This window comes from Convolutriloba macropyga, chromosome 5, assembly GCF_964194025.1.
Source record: "Convolutriloba macropyga chromosome 5, txConMacr16.3, whole genome shotgun sequence".
Classification (NCBI taxonomy): Eukaryota; Metazoa; Xenacoelomorpha; order Acoela; family Convolutidae; genus Convolutriloba; species Convolutriloba macropyga.
In genome coordinates this window covers 15221329-15228828 of record NC_134472.1, presented here as the reverse complement: position 1 = coordinate 15228828, position 7500 = coordinate 15221329, and positions in this window count along the sequence as shown.

The following is a 7500-nucleotide window of genomic DNA, read 5'->3' as shown; positions in this document are numbered from 1 at the left end:
GATTGAATAAACATGAAAACTCTAGCAATTAGCCTTAATGAAAAAAAATTTGAGGTAAGAGAAGTCTACTGTTTGGATAAAAAATAATTGCCGAGAGAATAAAACCCACACTAAGAAAAACACGTTGTATAATCAACATGGATAGTTCAAAAACATTAAATTAAATGAGATCTATCATGTGGAGTGTCCACAACTTAATGAAACTCAATCCTAACCTTTCAAAAGTTTCAACCCCATCATGCACATTACTATCCAGCGAATATAGAACCAATCTGACAAAATTAGACTGGAATGAAGAACATACAACAGCAATCCAAAGAAAAAAAGACTCAATTAAACAAACAATGGAACGAGATTTTTGATACAAACACAACAAACTTGCGCAAGATGCAATGCAAGCAAATCAGTACTTGGAGCACATTCACAACAAAACTATACCCATCGTAGAGCACGGGCACTGAAACTGGAACCCTCTAGCCTACGCCAGTCAGTTTTTAAAAACAAATGAAGAAAATACAGTATAAATGAATCTGAACTGCTATCAGTAATTTGGTCACTTAAAAACATCAAACATTATTTCTACAGCTCGAGCTTCACACTCCAAAGGGATCACCCAGTATTATTACCAGCATTGAAAGATACCAAAAGCAATAGAACATATAAAAGTGGTTTAACACGTAGGGTAGAATGACTGTTACTTTCAATTTCTCAATTGAACATGTCGCAGCAAAAAAAATGTTAAGAAATAATAATTTACAAAAAAAACTACAAAAACATCTTTTTAGCCGTTTTTTACTTCAGTAGCACTCTTTTCAACAACACTCTCACACATTTAATTCCTCAAAATATACTGATTATGTTTGCACGCAAAATAATCCATCAAAATATACTATTGATCAACCAAATATTAAAAGCCATAGAGCACCCAAAAAATCTAAACTGAATCCACTTGAGCCCCATGGAAACCAAACTAATTCCTCGTAAGCTACTTCCATTGGAACTCAAACGGACATTATATTCATAAATTAGGACAGAGATTTAAACCTCCTAAACACTCAAATTTGTAAAAATCCATTCAATGCTATTACTATCGAAAATTCCCCAACATACTTACACCACTTCCACGAAGTATTGGGTGAATCACTTATCTCAGCGGCAGTCAGAAATGACAGCTCAAGCAGCAAAAATAGGAGTTTCACAGAACTGAAGGCATGGATTGCAATTGGCTCGTAACTGTAGGCTTGGAGAAACACGATTCACAAAACACACCCCAGCGAAGTGGGTATGATTTACTTAGTCCAACTTGTGTGGTATCCCAAGAGCACAGACGCATCATTGCCATGGCCCAAAAGTGGAAACAGAGCAACAAAACAGAAAAAAAATTAAATGCATTAATCGCACAATAAAAATATACAAATTTATTGACATCTCATGGACCAATTGAAGAGATCCAAATGAGTTTCACCGCACTTATCACAAACAACAAAAAAGATATATATATATTGGTCAGAATACATTGATTCTCTAGTTACCCACACGCAGAAAAGTATAATAACTGTTACAAAGAAAATGCATTATCCCTTTTAAAAGACTACATGAGATATCACTGAGTACCAAGAACAATAGGTTGTGACCAAGCAAAAGCATTCAAATCTTAAAACTTTGACAAATTTTGTAAGACCAATATGAGCACGCACAGGAGATCATAGCACAATAAGCATGGTTGAGAGAATGATAGAGATACTAAAAAAGACTTGCAGCGTTAAACGCCGATGAAAAATGGTTCAAAGAAACATTACCATCCAAAAGTGGAGCAATTATAGAGAACATAAAAATAACATAATAATTATAAAGAAAATAATACCAAGCATAACAACTAAAATGACACCAATCGAAGCACAATTTCAAAGACAACAAAATAAACCACTCTTAACACAACATCTTAACACAACCAAACATGCATGTCGAAATTCTTAGACTTGGAACCAAATTGGGACATCCAGTACAACAGGCCATCAAGTTCCCAATACGATTCCGAAGATAAACATCCTGTTTGACACATCCAACCCAGCAGTAAGCATAATTCAGCATAATTCACAAAAATCATACCAGACAAACTTAGTATCACATTTGCAATAAAACATCGGTATTAGTAGAAAAACAAAAGCAAGTAGCACGCAAAACGTTAGTGTGTAAAGCACCAAATCCCAGAGGAATATTTAAACCACTATGGAACTTACTCCCATAGGGAAAAAACACAGACTAAATATCACACACTATTTCACTTACACATAATAGAGAGAACATCAGAAGAAACACATCCAGCACCACAAACACAACCTAGAGAAGAACCCAAGCCACGACTTTGTATTCTGTAAAACAGTAAGAGAATACAACTGAAATCAACGGAGAAAAAACAATGTTGTTTAGGAGAACAAAGAAATTTCCAAAAGAAACGTGGCAACCGACAAGAAGCTTCCAATCAAGAACAACCAGGACCATCTAACCCTAGCAACCAACAATAATCAACAACTAGTACAAAACAAAAAACAACGACGCAACAGAAAACATTAACGCGAGAGCAAAAAATACACCACCCACACAGAGGACTAACAAAGACAATCGACAATACAGAACTAAACTGTCTCAATTCCACAAACATTCAAAAGAAGCAGCAACCACTGAAAGTAAACTAGCCTCGGCAAAAAACGCTAAGAACGACAAACAACAAACAAATCCCTGATCCATAGGGATCTATCAAATTGGTCAAAGACAGAAACCGTAGAGGTAATCAACCTGGCCTGAGATTCTTGGGCATTCAGCACAACAAGTACTGTCACGTCTATATTGTCAAAGCTTTTTATGCTGCGAAAACATCACCAGTGAAACAAATAGAAATAATTGTTGACAGAATAAAGGCCACAAAGAAAGAAAATCAGCAAGATTGTAGAGACCGAGAACAGATAAGCGATACTGACTACAAAAACATCATAACCATCAAACTCATGAATACGAACGACACATCACAAACAAGACGAAATTAAACACAAAAAAACTGACTACTACTGCACATCAACAACACGCAACGACGCTCATCCAAGCGAACAAAATTCCTCACGAAACTGCGGAACGCGAATCCACACTCGACTCCAAGAGTGACACACTGATTCAACTAGACGATATAAACGCACATCAGCAACTGCACACCACCATAATTGACAAGCATCCCCACTGAAAGTAAGCAACCTGACCACAGTCCTGTAACTTCATTAAACCCAGTAGATCTCGAAGAACTCTACAAAATATTTGATTGATATCAAATTTTAATGACCAGTGGAAATGTGGTGATAGAGTTGATGAAACCAAGTATCGGAAGTATTCTTATAAACTATATACTACTAACACTCGTAAACTATATACTAATATTATTATCATTCTATATGGAATGTATGCTATAATCTGGAGTCCTTAGTGATACATCTTATAAATTTATTTCGCCTTAGTACGTATGTGTGGTGAGGATCATAACTGTTGTATAGTTTTATGTTCAAAAAAGAGGAAGATACTGTCTGCTAAGTTTCGTTAGAGCTTAGAGTAAGGCGTGAAAAAACAATTCTTTTACGTTTACGTTAAAAGTGTTGGTTGCTGACTTCAGTATTTGCGTACTGCTCCTTTGTCGATTTCTCTTAATGCTCATTTAACACAATGATAGTATAAATATTATTAATATAATTGTAATAATAATAATAATAATAATAATAATAATAATAATAATAATAATAATAATAATAATAATAATAATAATAATAATAATAATAATTATAATAATAATAATAATAATAATAATAATAATAATAATAGTAATAATAATAATAATAATAATAATAATAATAATAATAATAATAATAATAATAATAATAATAATAACAATAATAATAATAATAATTATAAAAATATCAATAATAATAAAAATAAAAATCATAGCAGTAAAAAAAATAATAATCGAATTATTAATAATAACAACAATAACAATAAATAAATATAATAATAATATTAATAATAAAAGACTATTAATAATAATAACCATAAAAATAATAATAATAATAATAATAATAATAATAATAAAAATAATAATAATAATAAAAACAATAATAATAATAATAATAAAAATTAAAATATTAATAATAATAATAATAATAATAATAATAATAATAGTAATAATAATAATAATAATAATAATAATAATAATAATAATAATAATAATAATAATAATAATAGTAATAACATTGATAATCATAATAATTATAATAATAGTATTAAAAATAATAAAAATAATAATGATAATAAATATAAAATTTGTAATTGTCATACGGAGTTCCCCGAGGCTCCATATGGAGGTAACCAAGATCTCTAAACAAATTTCATTTCAAATTCTCAAAATTGTATTGTATTTTTTTAATATACAGCATGAGTATAGTGTATCAGCTGAACTGAGTCAAGATATGTGCAGTTTATTCTACAGTGTTAATGTTGTTTAAGGTGGCAGGCGTTAGTCTGCAGTTATTAAAGTGAGAACGTACGCGATAAAGCAAGTGTAGCTCTTTATCTTGATACGCTGAAAGTTACGTATTAATCTAGCGAAATGAAGACTTTTCGACGCCTTGGTTATCATCACTCACCGCAAAGTAGTTTAAAATCTCCTATTCCAGTTCACTTATTCTTGGTGAAGGATGCAAATCCATTAAAAGAGTAGTCCCATGGTTTAGCACCTTGAAACCCTCCCTCATGGCGAAAGAAAACGTGAAGGTCAACAAATTGTTGAGATTAAAAGCAACCACAGCCGACTTATACAATCCAGGAATGCCCTCATTCAAAGTTTCCAAAGAAAATGATAACGAGGAAGCTCTGTTTCCAGAGAACGTGGAAGCTCGAAAAAGAGAAAAAGGAAACCGAGGGAATTATAGTGATATTAATAATAATAATAATAATAATAATAATAATAATAATAATAATAATAATAATAATAATAATAATAATAATAATAATAATAATAATAATAATAATAATGATAATAATAATAATAATAATAATAATAATAATAATAATAATAATAATAATAATAATACTAATAAGAATAATAATAATAATAATAATAATAATAATAATAATAATAATAATAATAATAATAATAATAATAATAATAATAATAATAATAATAATAATAATAATAATAATAGTAATAACATTGATAATCATAATAATTATAATAATAGTATTAAAAATAATAAAAATAATAATGATAATAAATATAAAATTTGTAATTGTCATACGGAGTTCCCCGAGGCTCCATATGGAGGTAACCAAGATCTCTAAACAAATTTCATTTCAAATTCTCAAAATTGTATTGTATTTTTTTAATATACAGCATGAGTATAGTGTATCAGCTGAACTGAGTCAAGATCTGTGCAGTTTATTCTACAGTGTTAATGTTGTTTAAGGTGGCAGGCGTTAGTCTGCAGTTATTAAAGTGAGAACGTACGCGATAAAGCAAGTGTAGCTCTTTATCTTGATACGCTGAAAGTTACGTATTAATCTAGCGAAATGAAGACTTTTCGACGCCTTGGTTATCATCACTCACCGCAAAGTAGTTTAAAATCTCCTATTCCAGTTCACTTATTCTTGGTGAAGGACGCAAATCCATTAAAAGAGTAGTCCCATGGTTTAGCACCTTGAAACTCTCCCTCATGGCGAAAGAAAACGTGAAGGTCAACAAATTGTTGAGATTAAAAGCAACCACAGCCGACTTATACTATCCAGGAATGCCCTCATTCAAAGTTTCCAGAGAAAATGATAACGAGGAAGCTCTGTTTCCAGAGAACGTGGAAGCTCGAAAAAGAGAAAAAGGAAACCGAGGGAATTATAGTGATATTAATAATAATAATAATAATAATAATAATAATAATAATAATAATAATAATAATAATAATAATAATAATAATAATAATAATAATAATAATAATAATAATAATAATAATGAAAATAATAATAATAATAATAATAATAATAATAATAATAATAATAATAATAATGATAATAATAATAATAATAATAATAATAATAATAATAATAATAATAATAATAATAATACTAATAAGAATAATAATAATAATAATAATAATAATAATAATAATAATAATAATAATAATAATAATAATAATAATAATAATAGTAATAACATTGATAATCATAATAATTATAATAATAGTATTAAAAATAATAAAAATAATAATGATAATAAATATAAAATTTGTAATTGTCATACGGAGTTCCCCGAGGCTCCATATGGAGGTAACCAAGATCTCTAAACAAATTTCATTTCAAATTCTCAAAATTGTATTGTATTTTTTTAATATACAGCATGAGTATAGTGTATCAGCTGAACTGAGTCAAGATCTGTGCAGTTTATTCTACAGTGTTAATGTTGTTTAAGGTGGCAGGCGTTAGTCTGCAGTTATTAAAGTGAGAACGTACGCGATAAAGCAAGTGTAGCTCTTTATCTTGATACGCTGAAAGTTACGTATTAATCTAGCGAAATGAAGACTTTTCGACGCCTTGGTTATCATCACTCACCGCAAAGTAGTTTAAAATCTCCTATTCCAGTTCACTTATTCTTGGTGAAGGACGCAAATCCATTAAAAGAGTAGTCCCATGGTTTAGCACCTTGAAACTCTCCCTCATGGCGAAAGAAAACGTGAAGGTCAACAAATTGTTGAGATTAAAAGCAACCACAGCCGACTTATACTATCCAGGAATGCCCTCATTCAAAGTTTCCAGAGAAAATGATAACGAGGAAGCTCTGTTTCCAGAGAACGTGGAAGCTCGAAAAAGAGAAAAAGGAAACCGAGGGAATTATAGTGATATTAATAATAATAATAATAATAATAATAATAATAATAATAATAATAATAATAATAATAATAATAATAATAATAATAATAATAATAATAATAATAATAATGAAAATAATAATAATAATAATAATAATAATAATAATAATAATAATAATAATAATATTAATAATAATAATAATAATAATAAAAATGATAATAATAATAATAATAATAATAATAATAATAATAATAATAATAATAATAATAATAATAATAATAATAATACTAATAAGAATAATAATAATAATAATAATAATAATAATAATAGTAATAACATTGATAATCATAATAATTATAATAATAGTATTAAAAATAATAAAAATAATAATGATAATAAATATAAAATTTGTAATTGTCATACGGAGTTCCCCGAGGCTCCATATGGAGGTAACCAAGATCTCTAAACAAATTTCATTTCAAATTCTCAAAATTGTATTGTATTTTTTTAATATACAGCATGAGTATAGTGTATCAGCTGAACTGAGTCAAGATCTGTGCAGTTTATTCTACAGTGTTAATGTTGTTTAAGGTGGCAGGCGTTAGTCTGCAG